General features: G+C 42.6%; 1 long non-coding RNA gene and 1 other non-coding gene across 5 annotated transcripts; both read left to right on the forward strand.

Annotated features, from left to right (window-relative positions):
- The first annotated feature begins 730 nt into the window (after window positions 1–730).
- On the forward strand, window positions 731–3,294 carry LOC121805999. Of its 4 annotated transcripts, none has more exons than XR_006051565.1 (7): window positions 731–1,011; window positions 1,150–1,268; window positions 1,381–1,484; window positions 2,362–2,442; window positions 2,550–2,649; window positions 2,809–2,887; window positions 2,978–3,294. It is a non-coding gene; the product is annotated as an uncharacterized LOC121805999 (long non-coding RNA). The 4 variants fall into 4 exon arrangements; XR_006051566.1 differs by having other exon boundaries at window positions 1,190–1,268; XR_006051564.1 differs by having other exon boundaries at window positions 732–1,011; window positions 1,232–1,268.
- A 369-nt stretch (window positions 3,295–3,663) lies between these two features.
- On the forward strand, window positions 3,664–3,736 carry TRNAA-UGC. The gene has a single exon. It is a non-coding gene; the product is annotated as a tRNA-Ala (tRNA).
- The last annotated feature ends 14,502 nt before the right edge of the window (window positions 3,737–18,238 follow it).

Genomic DNA, 18,238 nt, shown 5'->3' on the forward strand with positions numbered 1-18,238 from the left:
CCCTACCAGTACCGGCCACCCTAAAATCTAATTTCAGGAAGGGTTATGTAATTTATGATTCCAAATTTGAGATTTTTTAAAAATTACCTTAGATTTTATTTTATTTTTAAAAATTATGAATTTGTAATTGTACTTTTCAATTATTGCGTTCTAGATTCCCTCAAACTGATTAAATTTCTTAATGTCGGATTGGCCACGATAGGATAGGGAGTACATAAAATTTGAATATATAGAAGTACTCTTTTTGTTTCTTATATTAATAGGAGTACATAAAATTTTGATTTCATTTGTCCAAATTTATTTCTAATTTTAAAAATAGATTACAATGAGTCATTTTTAAAATTGTAGCTAGTTCCCTAATATAGTGAGTTAATATAATACAGTATAACTGTAATGGGACGAATGAAGTATGTCAGTCTACATTCCTATCATTGATCATATAAAAAAATAAAAAAATTACAGCTATGTGGATTGTGTTGGAGGGGCCTTTTGCCACACACGTAATAGAAGGTGTTGCAGGCTATTTTTGACACTACAACAAAATTTTCTATAAGGACACTAAATTAAAGACGCAATTAGTTGGAGAGTCAAAATTTGGGACGAAAAAATGCGTACTTAAATTAGAGACATATTAAATAAATGCGTCTCTAAACATTTTAATTAAGGACATTAAATTAATGTGTCTCTAAACCTTTTGATTAAGGACGCATTATATGCGCCTCTAAGTAGAAAGGCCAAAAATAAATGTACTAAACATTCATCACTAAACAAAACCGCATCTCTAATAATTCTTCAGCTTATCTCCAATTACCGTAATCCACTCAATTTTCGTATTTTCTGCTCCGGCTGCCCAATTGGAGAACGTCCCCTCTCACGGCGGCTCCCCTCCGCCGCTCTCATCGGAGAATCTCTGATTTTCTCGGTAGCAATCCACTCGATTTCCCTCTGCTTGGCTTCGCCGAGAAATCGATAGAAATTTCATGGAATTTCGTTTTGTGGAATGATTCGCCGGTAATTCTATAACTCTCCCTATTTGCTATCTTCAATAATTCTCCATAAATCAATGGAATAAATTTAATTATTGAGATTCTCTTGTTTCATGCCTCTCGCTTCAAAAAATTTCTCGATTATTACTGGATAAAATTGTAGAATTTGTTAAATGACTAAGAAGAAGAGATATTTGGTGAAGGCTTGAATGATTCTCACTACTGTAATCGTTCCCTTTAAATAGGGATACAGAACATGTACAAGGAAGGTCCCCAATCATGGTAAGGAGATCACTATTCTATACAATATAATTCGGTCAATCCCTTGATGTAGGGAATTGATCCTTAATTTATTCTTTCCTATTCTAATAAAATCTTTTCTTTATTCTAACAGAATTTACTATCACGAAAATGGGGAAAATTCAAGCCTACAAAGCGATGCAAAGATCTCGGTTTGGCTCGAGCTCCGCCGCGCCGGATGAGGTCGAAGATAGCATGGTTCGTTCCCTTCCAAACTGTATATTTAGCGCGTAGTCTGGTTTTTTTCTTATTAGATGTTGATTTGAGAATGTTAGTTGATGGAGATGCTAACATCTTGATAAATTGTGATATAATTTATGAATTAATTAAATCATGCTTAAAAAATAAATTAATAAATTGATTTCGAAGGATTTAGGATGACAATGTGTAGTTAAACTTGCTGAGCGAAAGTGTTGTAGAACTGAAATTTGTTGGACTAATTAGTATTTAGCGTTTTTGGAGGGGATTGTTAGGGTTTCCGAAATCTTGAAGCTATGAGCAATGACTCTTGCTCAGTTTGAGAGTGTTGAAGAAAAAAATAGGATAAATCTGATTCTGAATTGGAATTATACATAGTTCAGTTTTCGTTTCCTCTTGTTAATTTGTCGATGAGCTTGTTAATTGTTAAATTCCGTCTATGATGAGCTTGATCGAGTGTACTGTTGGTAATGAGCAAGCTTTGTTGAAGTGATTTGAGTTGAATGCGAAAATCGATAATGTTGGCTCTGTAAAATGATTTCTTATTAAAAAATCATATCCATTAAGAAAGTAAGTACCGAATTGTCATTAGATTCCTACGGAAAGTACAAGGTTTTTTTTCGAGGTGATTAAGTTGATGTGGATTCTATAAGGGGGTTTAAATATTTTTTTTATTTTGGAATCTCCAAGCTTAACAAAATGAATGCTTGCTTTACTTGTTCCTATAACTTAGCAGACCTTTATTTTGGAATCTCCAAGCTTAATAAAATGAATGATTGCTTAATTTTAAGAACTTAGCAGACTCTATTACCTCTATATTTATTGACTTGATTAATATAAAGAAAATCTTTCTTTTTTTCTCTCTCGTGTGCTACAGAAAACTCTCGAGGAAAAGACTGACAAAGATATCATTAACAGTGTGTGGAAAAGCAAGCATCTTATTTTCCTGCCTAGCAAGGTGCTACTTCACTCACTTAGAACAGATCGTTTTGTATGAAAAACAGAAGCAATTCTGCTGCTTGTTGGACTTGTTGGGTTACTTCATCTTGAATTGTATTCTTGTAGGCTTTTTTCTCCAACAAACTACAATGTGCATGAAACAAGAGATTGGAGCTTGACCAAGATGAAGAGGATCAAGTAATAAAGAACATTTGTTATAGACGAGGTGGGTCGTTTTCCTTTTTCAGACGTGACTCTTGTTTCTCAATCCAAGCTTGTAACTCTAAACATGATCAATTTTTCCCATTACTTACGAACATGCAGTATGAAATTCTGCATTATGCACTTATAGTTTTTTCACAATGAGACTTCTTTTTTATTGTAGGTCATGTGCGATGCACCAATCCCTACAAATAACAGATACAAGACAACAACTCTGAAGCTGTTGCTGCTGAAGAACCATGGTAACATATCAGCAGTTCAATTCTATGTTGGTGCAAAGTACATTTTTGTATAGCATGCTCATTCTAATGTTTTCTTTCTCCTTTTGATAGGTATGGTATCGAGCAAGAGTACACACTAATACAGAAGAATGTTAATTGGCATCTTGGATGACCATCTGGTGGTTATCATCACCTCAGGTGGTTGTTACCCAGTTAGTTTTGTTGCTATGAAAGATTTTTTTTTTTTTGTAACTATCTGTTAACACTAATGTTAGTTAATTTAGTGTTAGTTTGCGATCTGTATGAGGCAAAGGTCGAGTCTTGGTTATAGGGCTCTGTGTTTTCGATGTATGAATATATTTGGTTGGTTTGTAAAGTTGAATACTTGCAGACTTAATGATAGATTTTGTTATGTAGCTTTATTTGTATTTGAAATGTGTATGTTACAATTTATAGAGCCAATGAAATTGTATTGTGCTGTTCTTCATTTAAAGAGTTTGGTAATTGTCTCATTGTCTCTAAACATTTAGGGACGCTTTTTGATAGTGTCCCTAATTTGCATTTAGGGACGCTTATTAAAAGCATCCCAAATCAATTCACCGACGCTCACTATTTGCGTCTTTATTTTTATTTGGCACAACACTAGTAAAGACGCTTTTTAAAGCGTCGGTGATATATTTAGAAACATAAAAAAATTGTCTCTAATTGAGTAAAAAAGCGTCTCTAGCCGTTCTTTTTCTTGTAGTATATTGTAATTCGTATATAGTAGAGATAGAAATATATGGATTAACCAAAACGGGGATGTAGCTCAAATGGTAGAGCGCTCGCTTTGCATGCGAGAGGCACGGGGTTCGATCCCCCGCATCTCCACTTTTTATCATTCATTATTTTATCCAATTTTTTCACATTTTTTATTTTGTCCAATTCATTTAAGAATTTTGTAGCGTTAAGAAAATTCTGAGCTACGTAAGAATGGATTAAAGTCATTTTCTGATTACTTATGCTCAATATTATACCAAGTCCATTTTATTTAAATACAAATTCCTTTTTTTATTTAATCAACTAATGATTTAGTAAGAGAATAGAAATATTTACTTGAAAATAAAATATCTTGAAGATAAAATTCTGATATTTTATTCGTAAAATATTCTTTAATTGAATGTAAATAAAACTTACTCAAATATGGTTTTTAGTGAAAACAGGACCATGTTTTTTATTTTATGAAAAATATTAAGAAAATATATTTATAAATTGAGAAAAGAATCTTTAAATAAAAGTTTTATTTGTTATATACTGTTTACATTGGTGTTATAAAAAATATACGAAAACGTAATTATAAATTGTGAAAAAATATATTTTATTTTCATAAAAAGTTTTACTCCCTCTGTCGCAAGGAAGATGACCTCTCCTTGGGTGACACGGGATTTTATGCTACTTTATTTTGTGTGTTAAGTGAAGAGAGTAAAGTAAGAGAGAGAATAAAAGAGAGATAAAGAGATTTACAAATTTAGTAATGAGTCATCTTGGATGAGACAAATAAAAAAGGAAAGTGGGTCATCTTTAGTGGATGGATGGAGTATTAGTTTTAATGAAAATATATCTGAGTTTAGTGTTTGATCAACTTGGTTTATCTAAGAGTGGAAAAATAAAGTTGGTTAATTTATGAGGAGTCAATGTGGAAAAATTAGATTCGGTGAGGGACTATGATATGAGTATATCACTAGGAATATCCCCACATATCTTTTATTTAGTTTAGTATTGATTTAGCATATCTTTTTCATATATTATTAGGATCTCAATTTTCTTGCTCATTAAATTAGGCTAGTCTTATTTAGAGTATTTGTATCCATTCTCAACCAATCAGAAATACAATCATCCTATTTTATTTTTACGTTTTTATATCAATTCGGTATTGTTCTAGGTTTGATCGCGACGCTGGAATCTTGTTAAGGGAAATTATCCCTTAACAATTGGTGTTTTCATCTTCGTACTCATGGCTTGTCATACCAACGAAGAAATCTATATATCTTATCTATGTGACCAGATAATGGCTGCCTGCAACAGAATAAACAGGAAGTTGGACGCGATGGACGAACGTGAGCAGCCCGGATATCAACATTACAACCACCATCAGCCACCGCCAGCAGCATATTAACAACCGCCATATGTGAGCTTCAATGAATTTCCTCAACGGTAGACTCCGCGTCGAACGTCGCGGGAACTTTTGCTCGTCGATCAATCCGGCGTCGAAAATTAGGGTTTGTGCGTCTGTGCACGTTGAAAATAAGAAGAGTGAGAGAAAATATTTTATTTCTTGAATGATCGAACTGAAGAACAATGTCGGATACAGAACAAGAAAATAATCCTAATAAATATGAAAAGATATGATAAATCAACAACTAACTAAATAATAAGATATGAGAATATTTTAGGAGATAGGCTCGTATCAGACTAAGGTTAGGATTTTTTTTTCATTCATATAGAAACAACATGGCAAATTTAACAATGAAGTCAATATTATTGTCAAATAAAATCATCAATTGAATCCACATTTTGTGCTTATTATTCATCTCTCTGTCATCGTTTCGGGCACCAATGCTTATGCCTTGCATTGAACCTTCGAACAGTCATCCAAGCAACTCTCCAACTTTTTTTCATCTACAAATTAAATGTTGCCAAATCAGTCATTACACATAATTAAACACGCATGTCACAAATTAACTAAATAATTTCTTCAAATAACAAACTTTTCTAGAAAATAAAGAACGTGGATAAAAAAAACAAACCATTGCCAAATGCCAACATTGGTACATTTATGAATGGAGCAGCTGAGGTTGCAATAGGACGAGGACGAGGACGAGGACGAAGACGTGGCGGTTGTGAAAGCAGACACAACCTCGAGTGCAACCGTTGTAACACTGGTTGTAATTTGGTGAGCGCAGTTGCTAATGCACTATGGCAATAACTTCTTGCTCTGCTACACAATATACACAACATTGATATTGATGAATCCGCGAATTTCTGATGTTAGTAAATGCTGGTAGAGAATAAAGACTACGACACAGAGAATTTACGTGGTTCGATTTACTGAAGTAAATCTACGTCCACGGGAAGAAGGGAGGGCAAGATTGTATTGCTTGATCTGGGATTACAGCTTACAACACAGACTTGCTATATGGTATTTTATCTCTAGAGAGCTTAACCTTTTTCTATCTGATCTAAGTTCTATTTATACATTGAACTAAGATCGTGGCTTGCATCACCACTAAGTCGTGGATGTCGTGTAGGTCATGGCCTAAGATCGTGGATGTAGTGTAGGTCATGGCCTACGATCGTGGCCTGAGTTGACACCACGTGGTAGTGGGTGTGTTGGAAGTTGTGGAAATCCAGTATGGGTCCAATAACTCCTTGTTCGGTCGAATGCTGAGACCGAACTGCTTTGGTTGCCGATCTGAGAGTAGAGCTTGATGCCGACCTGAGAGCGGAGCTTGATTGGTTGGCTTTTACCGAGCAGTAGGCTGAGGCCGAACTCTAGCTTGATGCCGACCTGAGAGCAGAGCTTGATTGGTTGGCTTTTACCGAGCTGTAGGCTGAGGCCGAACTCCTTGGTAATGCCGAACTCATACTCTTCCTTGGGCTTTGGGCTGATGGGCCGTCATTGCTGTTGGGCTTGTTTGGTACGCACCCCATCACTACCCCCCCCGAAGGGCGAAGTGAATCACTTCGGCAAAGTGAGTCACTTCGGCATTCTGGATAAAGGCAAGGGGGAGGCTGATGTCAGGGGACGTGCCTTGCATTAAATGCGACAGTAAAATCCGGCCGTTGAATCCTGAAAAGGTGGGATTCGAAACGGTGCGACGATTTTGAAATCTTCGCCGAATCTGATAAATACCTCCTTTCTTCATCATTGAAGCACTTTTGCGACTGCTTCTTCTGCACTCTCTCTTTTTTGCGAAAATTCTCTCTCCGCTTTCAAGAATTTCTTCAGACTTTCTTCACCTTCAAAAAGTAAGAAAAATGTCTTCTTCTTCTTCTTCGGAGTCGGGTAGCGTTAGGAGAGGCGGTAAGGGGTCTTCTGGCCGGAAAGAGTCCGGGGAGAAGACCGTAGAGTATTTCCATAGTATTTTGAGTAAGGATACTGTGATATCCCTACCCGAAAAATACTTTTTTCCTGGGGGGAAGGCGGTGGTACCTGACGGTGATCATAGGGCTGACTCCCCGCCGGAGGGCTACGCCACCGTGTACGAGGCCTGCTTAGAATGCGGGCTTCGTTTCCCCCTCCCTTCTGCCTTTATAGATTTACTAGATTTTTTTCAGCTTCCTTTAGGCCAGGTGACTCCGAACTCTTGGAGGCACTTGTCGGCCTTCGCTGCCGAACTCCGTAGGTTAGGAAGGGATTTGTCTTTGAAGGCGATCCTTAAATTCTTTCAATTTAAGAGGAAGGGGTCTTGGTTTTACTTGATCCCTGTACAGCCCTTTAGGGCCTTTTGTAAAACGAAGTGGCCGAAGTGGCAAAACCGCTTCTTCTACTATGATAGGACCGCGGCTCCTAGTTTTCCCTGGAGAGGGCCGAAGTCCGTTATCCGTCATCCTCGGCCTGAACCGTTGGACGAGCTCGATGGCGAGCTCAACAAGATTCCCATAGTTAGGAAACAATACACGGAGTCTGAGCTCGTCAAGGGCGACGTCGTGTTCGACATCTCGTCTTCGGACGAAGAGGCCGAGGGTGAGGATTTCTCTTTATCTTTATGCTCTACTGCTTTAACGAAGAAAACTAACCTTGCTTTCTTGCTTTTTGGCAGTGTACATGCTGAATAAGGCTATCCGAAAGTCCTCCGAGCTCGTGGAGCCGGAGAGGCAGAGAGCCCCTCGCTCGGCGTCTGAAGCCGAGAAGAATCCGAAGAGGCAAAAAACCTCTTCTTCGGATCCGAAAGTGCCGGAGTCGTGTTCGGCTAAAGGGAAGGGGAAATTTCATGAGTCCCCAAGAGTGCCGGGGGAAGACCTGGTCATCTCCGAGGTGGTTGCAGACATCCCGGAACACGTCCCTGAGCCTTTTCAATGGCCGACGAATTTTGTGGAGGTAAGCTTTCTGACTTGGCTTCTTTTCCACATTTTTTGATGGCCATTCTGTTGAGTTTTTTCCTTGTTCATCTTCAGAGAGCCAAGCTCGTCTCCGTGGAGCTCTCCAAAGCATCCCACGACTACGAGGAGATGCAGAAGAAGATGCATCTTGCTCGTAGTCTGGCCGAACAGGCTGAGGCCAAATTTGAGAGGGCCCGAGCTGCTAGGATCTCGGCTCAGGATGAAGCCCGGTCAGCCAAAAACCAGCTCATCATCCTGCAAGAGCAGACGAAGCACCGGGAGGCTCAGAAGGAGGCTGCCGCCGTGGCTGCCCAGGGGGAGGCTCTCCGTGTTTACACGGAGAAACTCTTTTTGAGCAGCCAGTTCTCGGCCTTTGTCGGTAGTCTGGTAAGGCTAATTACCGATAAGGGCGAGCAGGGGGCCGACGTCGTGCTGCCTCTGTACAGCCGAGAGATAGCAGCTCGGCTTCAGAATCTGCCGCTCCTTGAGGAGCTCGCTTCATCCTCGGTCCTGCTTTCTGCAGACCGAGTCCGGAGTTGTCGAGCTGATCGGGACGAGAACCTAGAGGCTATCTTTGCCTCCGTGGGACCCGTTTCACCCGCTTCGACTTACAACGGAGAGGGTGAGGCCGAGCCGCTGGAGGAGGAGGCCGAAGTCGAGCGGGCCGGGCATCCGGAGAAGGAAGCCGATCAGGAGGCGGAGGCGAGGCCGGCAGGATGCGAGGCCGAGGCTGAGGTAGCTCAGGAGAAAGAAGCTGAACCAGACCGAGGATCCGGAGACGAAGCTGGCGGAGTATGATTTCGTCTCCCTTTTCTTAGTCTAGTTTCTTCCTTGTAAAATGGCCTTGAAGCCCTCCTAGTGTAAAAAATTTTCCTTGTGAATGAAAAATTCTCTACACTTGTCTTCGTATAGCTTTTCGTACCCGCCTTTATTCCTGTTGTATTTTACTATCTGCTCGGTACATCTGCCGAACTAATATAGCTGCTTTGTACTCAAGGAGATGGAGATACTTCACTGGAAACGGCTGTACTCTTCGGCTTTAGACGAAGCTGAGAAAAGAGCTATAGCCGATCAGACGAAGAATGACGAGCTTCTGGCTCGTTTAGTGAAGCTGGAGGCCGATAATAAGGACTTAGAGTCCGATAAGAAGGATCTGGAGGCCGAGCTGAATACGACCATTGCTGAGAGGACTGCGTACGAGGATTACATCCGTGTGCGCGGGGGAGTGACCATATCAGATGTTCAGAGTCGAGTTGACGAACTGTGGGAGGAATATCATGTACTCCGGAGGAACAATGCGCTGGAGAGCTCGGCTTGCCAACAAGTTGTGAAATCATTACGGCGCTGGGCTTCTCGGTACGACATCATTCTTTCCCGGCGTCCCGCAATCGAGAGATTCCTTAGGCATTTCCCGCCAACAGATGCTCGCACTCCAGATCAAGCCTCTGGTTCCCTTGTTCAAAATCCTACTCCAAGTCAACAACGAACTCCGGAACAGCCGGAAACGTCAAGACGAGAACGGGCTCAGGAGCGACCGGAATCGTCAAGACAGGGACGGACTGAAATTCGCCGAGGAGTTGTGACTATGAGCGAGCAAGATCAGCAGATGCTTATTGCAGAGACTCTTCATCGCCGAGGGGTTAGAGCTTCTGGGGCTCGCGGAAGAGGTGTTGGGTCGAGGATAGCATCTCGTCGACCTGCTTATTCTTCATCTGCTCGGAACAACCGAACTCGGCTTCCAGAGGATTTTGCAGATAGGTGGCTTAACTTCAGCAACCCTGGACAGTAGAGTAGTCCTTTGTAATAGCGTAACGCCATTTTGTAGGGTAGCTGAGTTGTATGCCGAACAAGATTTGAAAAATGAAATTTTGTTTTCGCTTCTAACACTGTATTTACAGCTTAGCGAAAAAATTTCATCGTACTTGTCCTCGGTCTTATGAAGTAAACTTCTTTGACCGGACTTGGTCCTTGGTCTTATGAAGTAAACTTCTTTGACCGGACTTGGTCCTTGGTCTGATGAAATAAACATCTTTGACCGGACTCGTCTTTGGTCTGATGAAATAAACATCTTTGACCGGACTCGTCTTTGGTCTGATGAAATAAACATCTTTGACCGGACTTGGTTTGTGTTCTAATTTGGCGATTTTTGTCGCCGGGATCGAACTTTCCCTTGTCCTAATTCGGCGAGTTTTATCGCGTGGATCGGACTTTCCCAGTTAACCGAAGTGGTCTTATGCAGTAAACCTCTTTGACTAGACATGGTCGTCCCCGGTCTTATGAGGTAAACTTCTTTGACCGAGCTTGGTCGTCCTAATTCGGCGAGGTTTATCGCGTGGATCGGACTTTCCCTTATTGCAGTTCGTTTCAGACGAAGTGCTTATTTCTTAAGCCGAATTGTGGTCTTGTATCTTCCTGAGAAGCTTGGACTCACAATCGTTGGCTTATTGCAGTTCGTTTCAGACGAAGTGCTTGTTAAGCTGAATTGCGGTCTTGTATCCTCCTTGGAAGCTTGGACTCACAATCGTTGGCTTATTGCAGTTCGTTTCAGACGGACTGCTTGTTAAGCTGAATTGTGGTCTTATATCCTCCTTAGAAGCTTGGACTCACAATAGTCTTTAATAATCGATCTAAAAAGGGGGTCAGTCTTTAAAGAACGATATACCTTGGTACCATTTGTAAGAGACGACAAGCACATAGAGACAAAACACATAGAGAAAAAATGAAAAAGACGAAGGAAAAAAACTTTAAACCCTTTTTTTTAAAAAACGACAAGTAAAAGGTACAAGCAAGAAACAAACAAATAAAAACATATACCCCTATGACCGAACTAGACACGAGACGGACTGACCGGACTTTTGTCTCTTACAAGTGGAACTTCTTGAGGTTGGAGACGTGCCATGTTCGGGGTACTTGTTCTCCTGACATGTGAGTCAATTTATAAGACCCTTTGCCGAGGACTTCTGACACCCGATATGGACCCTCCCATGTGGGTTCGAGTTTGCCCAGCTTTTCTGCTCGGCTTACTTCGTTGTTTCTCAAGACGAGATCTCCCACTTGAAATTGAAGCTTTTTCACCCTTTGGTTATAATACCGGGCTACTTGCTCCTTATACTTGGCTGCTTTTATGCACACCAATTCTCTTCTTTCTTCGGCGAGATCTAGTTCTGCTCTCAGTCCGTCGTCATTCATTTCTGAGGAGAAATTTAGAGTTCGGGGACTGGGTACGCCGATCTCCACTGGAATTACGGCTTCAGTGCCGTACACCAGACTATACGGAGTTTCACCGTTGGAGGTTTTGGGTGTAGTTCGGTAGGACCATAGGACTTGAGGGAGATTTTCTACCCATTGTCCTTTGGCTTGTTCTAACCGAGCTTTTAACCCTTTCACCAGAATCCGGTTCGTTACTTCCGTTTGTCCGTTTGCTTGGGGATGGGAGACCGAAGTGAACCGCTGTTGAATGTTCAGCTCTTGGCACCAATTCTTGAACGTCTTGTCGGTGAACTGAGTCCCATTATCCGAGATGAGGATGTGGGGTATGCCAAATCGGCACACTATGTTCTTCCAGACGAAGTCCAATGCCTTTGAGCTCGTTATCGTAGCTAATGGTTCAGCCTCCACCCACTTCGTGAAGTAGTCCACGGCAACGATAAGGAATTTCATTTGCCGAGGAGCTTGAGGAAGTGGTCCCACTATGTCTATGCCCCATTGCATGAAAGGCCAAGGGCTTTGCATAGTGTATAGATCGGTCTGCGGCATCCTTGGGACATTTGCATGAATTTGGCACTTCGTACACTTCTTGACGAGCTGCACTGCCTCTTGTACCATGGTTGGCCAATAATATCCCCATCTCAGAACTTTTTTAGCTAAAGCTCTGGCTCCGATGTGGCTACCGCACGATCCTTCATGAACTTCTCTGAGGATGTAGTCCGTCTCTTCTGGTCCTACGCACCGCAATAACGGCTGGAGGTAAGACTTTCTAAAGAGGACTCCTTCATGAAGTTCGTACCGAAGTGCTCGGCACGTGATCTTCCGAGCTTCTCTCTTATCCTCGGGCAATTGTCCTTGATCCAGATACTGCAAGATCGGCGTCATCCAGTTCGGCGAGCTGGATACTGAATGTACCTCGGCTTCATCAATGCTTCGATGCATTAATTCTTCCGCTTATGAGCTCGGATCTGAGGCCAACTTACTTAAGGCATCTGCTCGGCTATTTTCCGCTCTGGGAATGCGGATTATCCGAAAATAGGAGAAACTTCGGCTGATGCTTTGCGCTTTGTCCAAATACTTCTTCATTCTCTCGTCACGAGCTTCACTTGTACCCAACATGTGATTTACTATGACTTGTGAATCACAATGGACTTTGAGAGATTTGACGAGCAGACTTTGCGCTAACTGGAGTCCGGCCAGGAGGGCTTCGTACTCGGCTTCATTATTAGTAGTGGGGAATAGGAAACGAAGTGAGTAGGTTACCTCGTGTCCGTCGGGAGCGACAAGTAAAATACCAGCTCCACTTCCCATCTTGTTTGAAGCTCCATCTACGAATCCGCTCCAGCAGTCCGGCGGCTCTACTTCGGATTCCAAGGGCTGTGCTAGTTCGGCATTGGCAGAATTCTTCTGTTCGGCAATAACAGGAATTGCTTGATCGAACTTTGCTTCTGCAAGAAAATCTGCCAAGGCTTGTCCCTTGATGGCTTTCCGAGGTAGATATTCAATTGTGTGCTCTCCCAACTCTATAGCCCACTTGGCGATTCTGCCTGATGCTTCTGGTTTGGTCAACACTTGCCGAAGTGGCAGATCAGTTAAGACGCATACCTTGTGAGCATAGAAGTATGGCCGCAGTCTCCTTGCTGCATTTACTAATGCTAGAGCAATCTTTTCCAGAGGTTGATACCTGGTTTCTGGACCTCTTAATGCTCGGCTTGTAAAATAGATGGGAAGCTGCTTTAGGCCTTCTTCTCGTACAAGCACCGCGCTGATGGTTTGATCCGATGCCGCTAAGTATAAGAATATTACTTCGGCTTCGGTTGGAGCAGAGAGAATAGGAAGCTCGGCTAGATAACTTTTGAGCTCGTCAAAGGCCTTTTTCTGCTCGGCTCCCCACTCGAACTTTGGTGCCTTTTTCAACACCTTGAAGAACGGCAGTTGCTTTTCGGCTGCTTGGGAAAGGAATCGATTCAGTGCGGCTAGACATCCGGTTAGCCTTTGCACGTCATGTATGGACTTCGGCATTGCCATGTTATGAACGACTTGAACTTTTGAGGGGTTTGCCTTGAGTCCGTCCTTTGAAACCCAACAACCCAGAAACTTTCCCGAATCTACCAAAAAGGTACACTTTTGGGGATTAAGTTTGAGGTTGGCTTTCTTGAGCACGTTGAGAGTGGACTTGAGGTTGTGCTCGTACTCCGAGGTGCTTTTGCTCTTGACGACTATATCGTCAACATACACTTCGACCTCCTTTCCAATCAGGTGCCGAAAAAGCTTGTCTACCATCCTTTGATAAGTGGCTCCGGCATTCTTTAAACCGAATGGCATCTTTTTATAAGCGAAAATGCCGAAATCAGTAATGAAGGCCGTTTTTGAAGCGTCAATCTCATCCATTAAAACCTGATGGTATCCTTTGTATAGATCAAGAAAACAAAAAATTTCAAAGCCTATCAGAGCTTCTACTTTTTTATCTATGTTCGGAAGGGGATAGCAATCTTTGGGACAGTGCTTATTTAGATCGGTGAAATCTATGCACATCCGCCATCCTCCTTCCTTTTTCTTGATCATGACAGGATTGGCCACCCACGAAGGATACTTCACTTCGAATAACACATCCGCCTTCAATAATTGACGGACTTCGTCATGGATGACTTGACTTCGTTCTGCCGCAAAGAGTCTTTGCTTCTGTTTTATCGGCCGGACCGAAGGATCAATATTTAACCGATGAGTGATTACCTCGGGGGGCACTCCGGTCATGTCCAACGGAGACCATGCAAAGACGTCTTTATACTCCTTGAGGAGCTGGATGGTTTTTTCCCGAAGTAGAGGCGTTCCCGCGAAACCGATCTTAACCGTTCTGGATGGATCGTCTTCGTACAGCTGAACTGTCATCGAATTCGGCTCCGGTATGACTTCGGTCATTGCCTCTGACTCCGGCTGCTGTGATTGCTATGCTTGGTGGTGCCGATCTGACTGCTCGGCACTTCTAAGCGCAATTTGCAGACATTCCTTTGCTCTCTTTTGGTCACCTCGGATGACCGCTATCCCTCCTTTAGTAGGGATCTTGATGGTGAGGTGATAAGTGGAGCAAATGGCCCGAACTGTGTTGAGCCAGTCTCTTCCCAGGATGACGTTGTACGGGGACCGAGCTTTCACCACGAAAAACTCAATCATCGTACTGGAGCTAGTAGGCGCTTTCCCCACCGTGATCGGAAGGCTGATAATACCTTCAGGGCGGGTGTCCTCCTGGGCGAAGCTCTTCAGGGGAAGCGGAGCCGGACTGAGCCGAGCTGGGTCCACTTCTAGTTTGTCGAAGCACTCTTTAAAAAGAATGCTGACTGACGCTCCTGTATCCACAAACACCCTGTGGATCAGTTTGTTTGCCACTCCGGCTTGGATGACAATGGCGTCTTGGTGAGGAGAGATGGCCGGGACGGGATCAGCATCCGAGAACGTAATCACTTCGTCCTGCTTCAGCCTTTTATGCGTTGGCTCCTCTCGATTGGAGCCTCTGCGCTCTGACTTCAGGGACGACTTGGTCTTCCCGGCAGGGAGAGCGTCAATAGTCAGGATTACTCCATCATATTGCGGCTCGTCATCGTCTTCGGGATCCGGCTGCCTTTTCGGATCCTGAGGAGCGCAGTTCGCACCTCTCTGCTTCTTATTCTTCTTTGACTGCTTGCTTTGGTATTTCTTCAATGTCCCTGCCCTCACAAGAACATCGATACCTGCAGCCAAGTTTCTGCACTCCTCGGTATCGTGACCGTGGTCTTGATGGTAGGAGCAGTAGTTATCCTGGGGTCGGCGCGCGGCTGATTTCGTCATCCGCTTTGGCTTTTCGAACAGGTCAGAGTGCAGTTCGAAAATTTCCGCTCTCGGCTTGTTCAGCGGTACGAACTGAGCGGGCGGCTTCTCGGGATTGAGACGGGGTCCCAATCTGTCTTGCACCGGAGTCCTTTGAATCCTTTCAAAAGGAGTTCGGCGAGGATGTCCCTGATCGCCAAAAGGAGTTCGGCGAGGATGTCCCTGATCGCTATGATCGGGCTTCCTCCTGTCTCCTCGGGACGATGAGCTGTCTAACGACCGTTTGCGACGGTCTGCCTCATCGGCCCGGGAGTACTGGTCCGCAATGTCCCACATTTCCTGAGCTGTCTGCGGACCGCACTCAACGAGCTTCCTGTAGAGAGCTCCGGGCAGGATTCCATTTTGGAATGCCGAGATGACAAGCAGATCGTTGAGATCGTCTACTTGCAAGCATTCCTTGTGGAATCTTGTCATAAAGTCGCTGATTTTTTCGTCGCGACCTTGACGAATGGAAAGCAGCTGAGCCGAAGTGATTCGGGCTTCCGCTTTCTGAAAGAACCTCCTGTGGAAGGCATCCATTAGATCTCGGTAAGATCTGATGCTGCCCTGGGGGAGGCTATCGAACCACCTTCTCGCGTTCCCGATGAGCAGCTCGGGAAACAGCTTGCACATGTGGACCTCGTTGAGACCCTGGTTCGCCATGTTATATTGATAGCGCCCCAAGAAATCGTGAGGGTCCACGAGCCCGTCGTAAGTCATCGACGGAGTTCGGTAGTTCTGTGGTAGGGGAGTTCGGGTGATGTCGTCCGAGAACGGAGTCTTCAGTGCTCCGTACACGGCGAATCCGATATCTCGTCGGTATGGAGGAGATTGAGTTCTCCTGTGATTCCGGTACCGAGGAGGAACAGGAATATGTCGGGGTTGAGGATTCTTCTTCCTGGAAGACACGGCACTACTGCGGTAGTGACTTTCATGTCTGGATGAGGAAGGAGAATCCTCCGTTTTCGTCTTCGGCTCTTGGCTCTTTTGCAGGAAGGCTAAGAACTCATCCTGCTTCTCAGCCAAGAACAGCTTGACAGCCTCATTCAAATCAGGCTGCTGGGAAGACTCAGTGGGACGATTTTTGGAGCGGCTTGTTCCTTCGCCATGAGAACTGGTGGTGGATTTATCCCTAGGCTGTTTTCCAGACCTATGGGATGGATTGGCTTCCTCCTGGTTCTCACGGGCAGGAATGCGGGTACTCTGCGATCTGGTATGCATTTTTTGGGTGGAAAAAATGGATCAAAAATTCGCTTTATCACAAATTTTGTTCTCGGGTTCCCACAGACGGCGCCAGTGATGAATCCGCGAATTTCTGATGTTAGTAAATGCTGGTAGAGAATAAAGACTACGACACAGAGAATTTACGTGGTTCGATTTACTGAAGTAAATCTACGTCCACGGGAAGAAGGGAGGGCAAGATTGTATTGCTTGATCTGGGATTACAGCTTACAACACAGACTTGCTATATGGTATTTTATCTCTAGAGAGCTTAACCTTTTTCTATCTGATCTAAGTTCTATTTATACATTGAACTAAGATCGTGGCTTGCATCACCACTAAGTCGTGGATGTCGTGTAGGTCATGGCCTAAGATCGTGGATGTAGTATAGGTCATGGCCTACGATCGTGGCCTGAGTTGACACCACGTGGTAGTGGGTGTGTTGGAAGTTGTGGAAATCCAGTATGGGTCCAATAACTCCTTGTTCGGTCGAATGCTGAGACCGAACTGCTTTGGTTGCCGATCTGAGAGTAGAGCTTGATGCCGACCTGAGAGCGGAGCTTGATTGGTTGGCTTTTACCGAGCAGTAGGCTGAGGCCGAACTCTAGCTTGATGCCGACCTGAGAGCAGAGCTTGATTGGTTGGCTTTTACCGAGCTGTAGGCTGAGGCCGAACTCCTTGGTAATGCCGAACTCATACTCTTCCTTGGGCTTTGGGCTGATGGGCCGTCATTGCTGTTGGGCTTGTTTGGTACGCACCCCATCAGATATCATCACAATTGCCAATGCCAACCCTATCTTGACTAGTTGAGTGTTTCCCTTTCCAATACTGCTTATTGTGTGTTTATCTCTTACTACTTGTTTATGCTATAGAATCAACGTCTATATATGTAGTTGATGATATTGATTATGGTTATAATCATTTACTCCCTCCGTTCGCCATTAGGAGATCTTGTTTACAATTATTAGTCTGTCCGTCATTAGGAGTCTCAGTTTACCATTTTAGTCCATCCACTATTAAGAGTCTCGGTTCACTTTTAGTATAAAGGTAGGTAGACTCCATTTCCCACTAACTCATTTTACTCACATTCTATTATAAAACTAATATATAAAAATGGATCTCACATTCCACTATCTTTTTTCACCCACTTTCATTTACATTTCTTAAAGTAAAACTCATACCAAATTTAAATGGGACTCCTAATGATGGACGAATGAGTGCATTTTAGAAGTGAATATTGCATTACAACATTATTTGTTACTTCGATGTGAAATATTGCGGTTCTACATCCCAATTGACGTGAATCAAACCCTGTTAGGGCCATTTTATATATATATTTTTTGTTTTATTCCAATTTTTCCTATTTTTTCATTTTAACTAAATTTAATTTGGATATGAATTTGAACTTTAATGAATTTCGTATTATGTAAACATTTAGAATTGAATAAACTTTGTATTTAAATAAAATTGTATATATATTTAGTTAGAAAATATAATAGTAGATAAAATGAAAAAAAGTGAAATCTATGAATTGTTAAGTAGTAAAATGGATGGTGGGTTGTGAATGATATAGTAGGAGTATTTTTCAGTGTTAACTTCAAATTAAGTCCTTCAAAAATAAGAATTGTACCTTTTACATCCCTGAACACGAAAGAATATTACGACACAGTTCTGGAAAATCATTAATCAATAATCACATTTTAGGAAAAAAATTTCTCATTTTACCTCTGAACCTTTTAAAGGCATAATTATTCTAAATTAATTAGTACATATAAACGTTAAATATTATACTAGTATTTACTATTAGTACAAATTCATTTAGGTCAACTATGTAGTATCAAAGTGATTCTAAGGCAAATTGAGAAGCCCTGAAATGCGATTAATGTTTTATTTTTTAAAAACATGTGATGATATTCTTTCAAATTTAGAGACCTTATACAAACACCATTTCCAATGGACCTAATTTGCAGTTCCCTCTATTTTTCAAAATAAGATATGAGGTAAAAAGTGACGCAAATACTT

This window comes from Salvia splendens, chromosome 5 (assembly GCF_004379255.2).
Source record: "Salvia splendens isolate huo1 chromosome 5, SspV2, whole genome shotgun sequence".
NCBI lineage: Eukaryota > Viridiplantae > Streptophyta > Magnoliopsida > Lamiales > Lamiaceae > Salvia > Salvia splendens.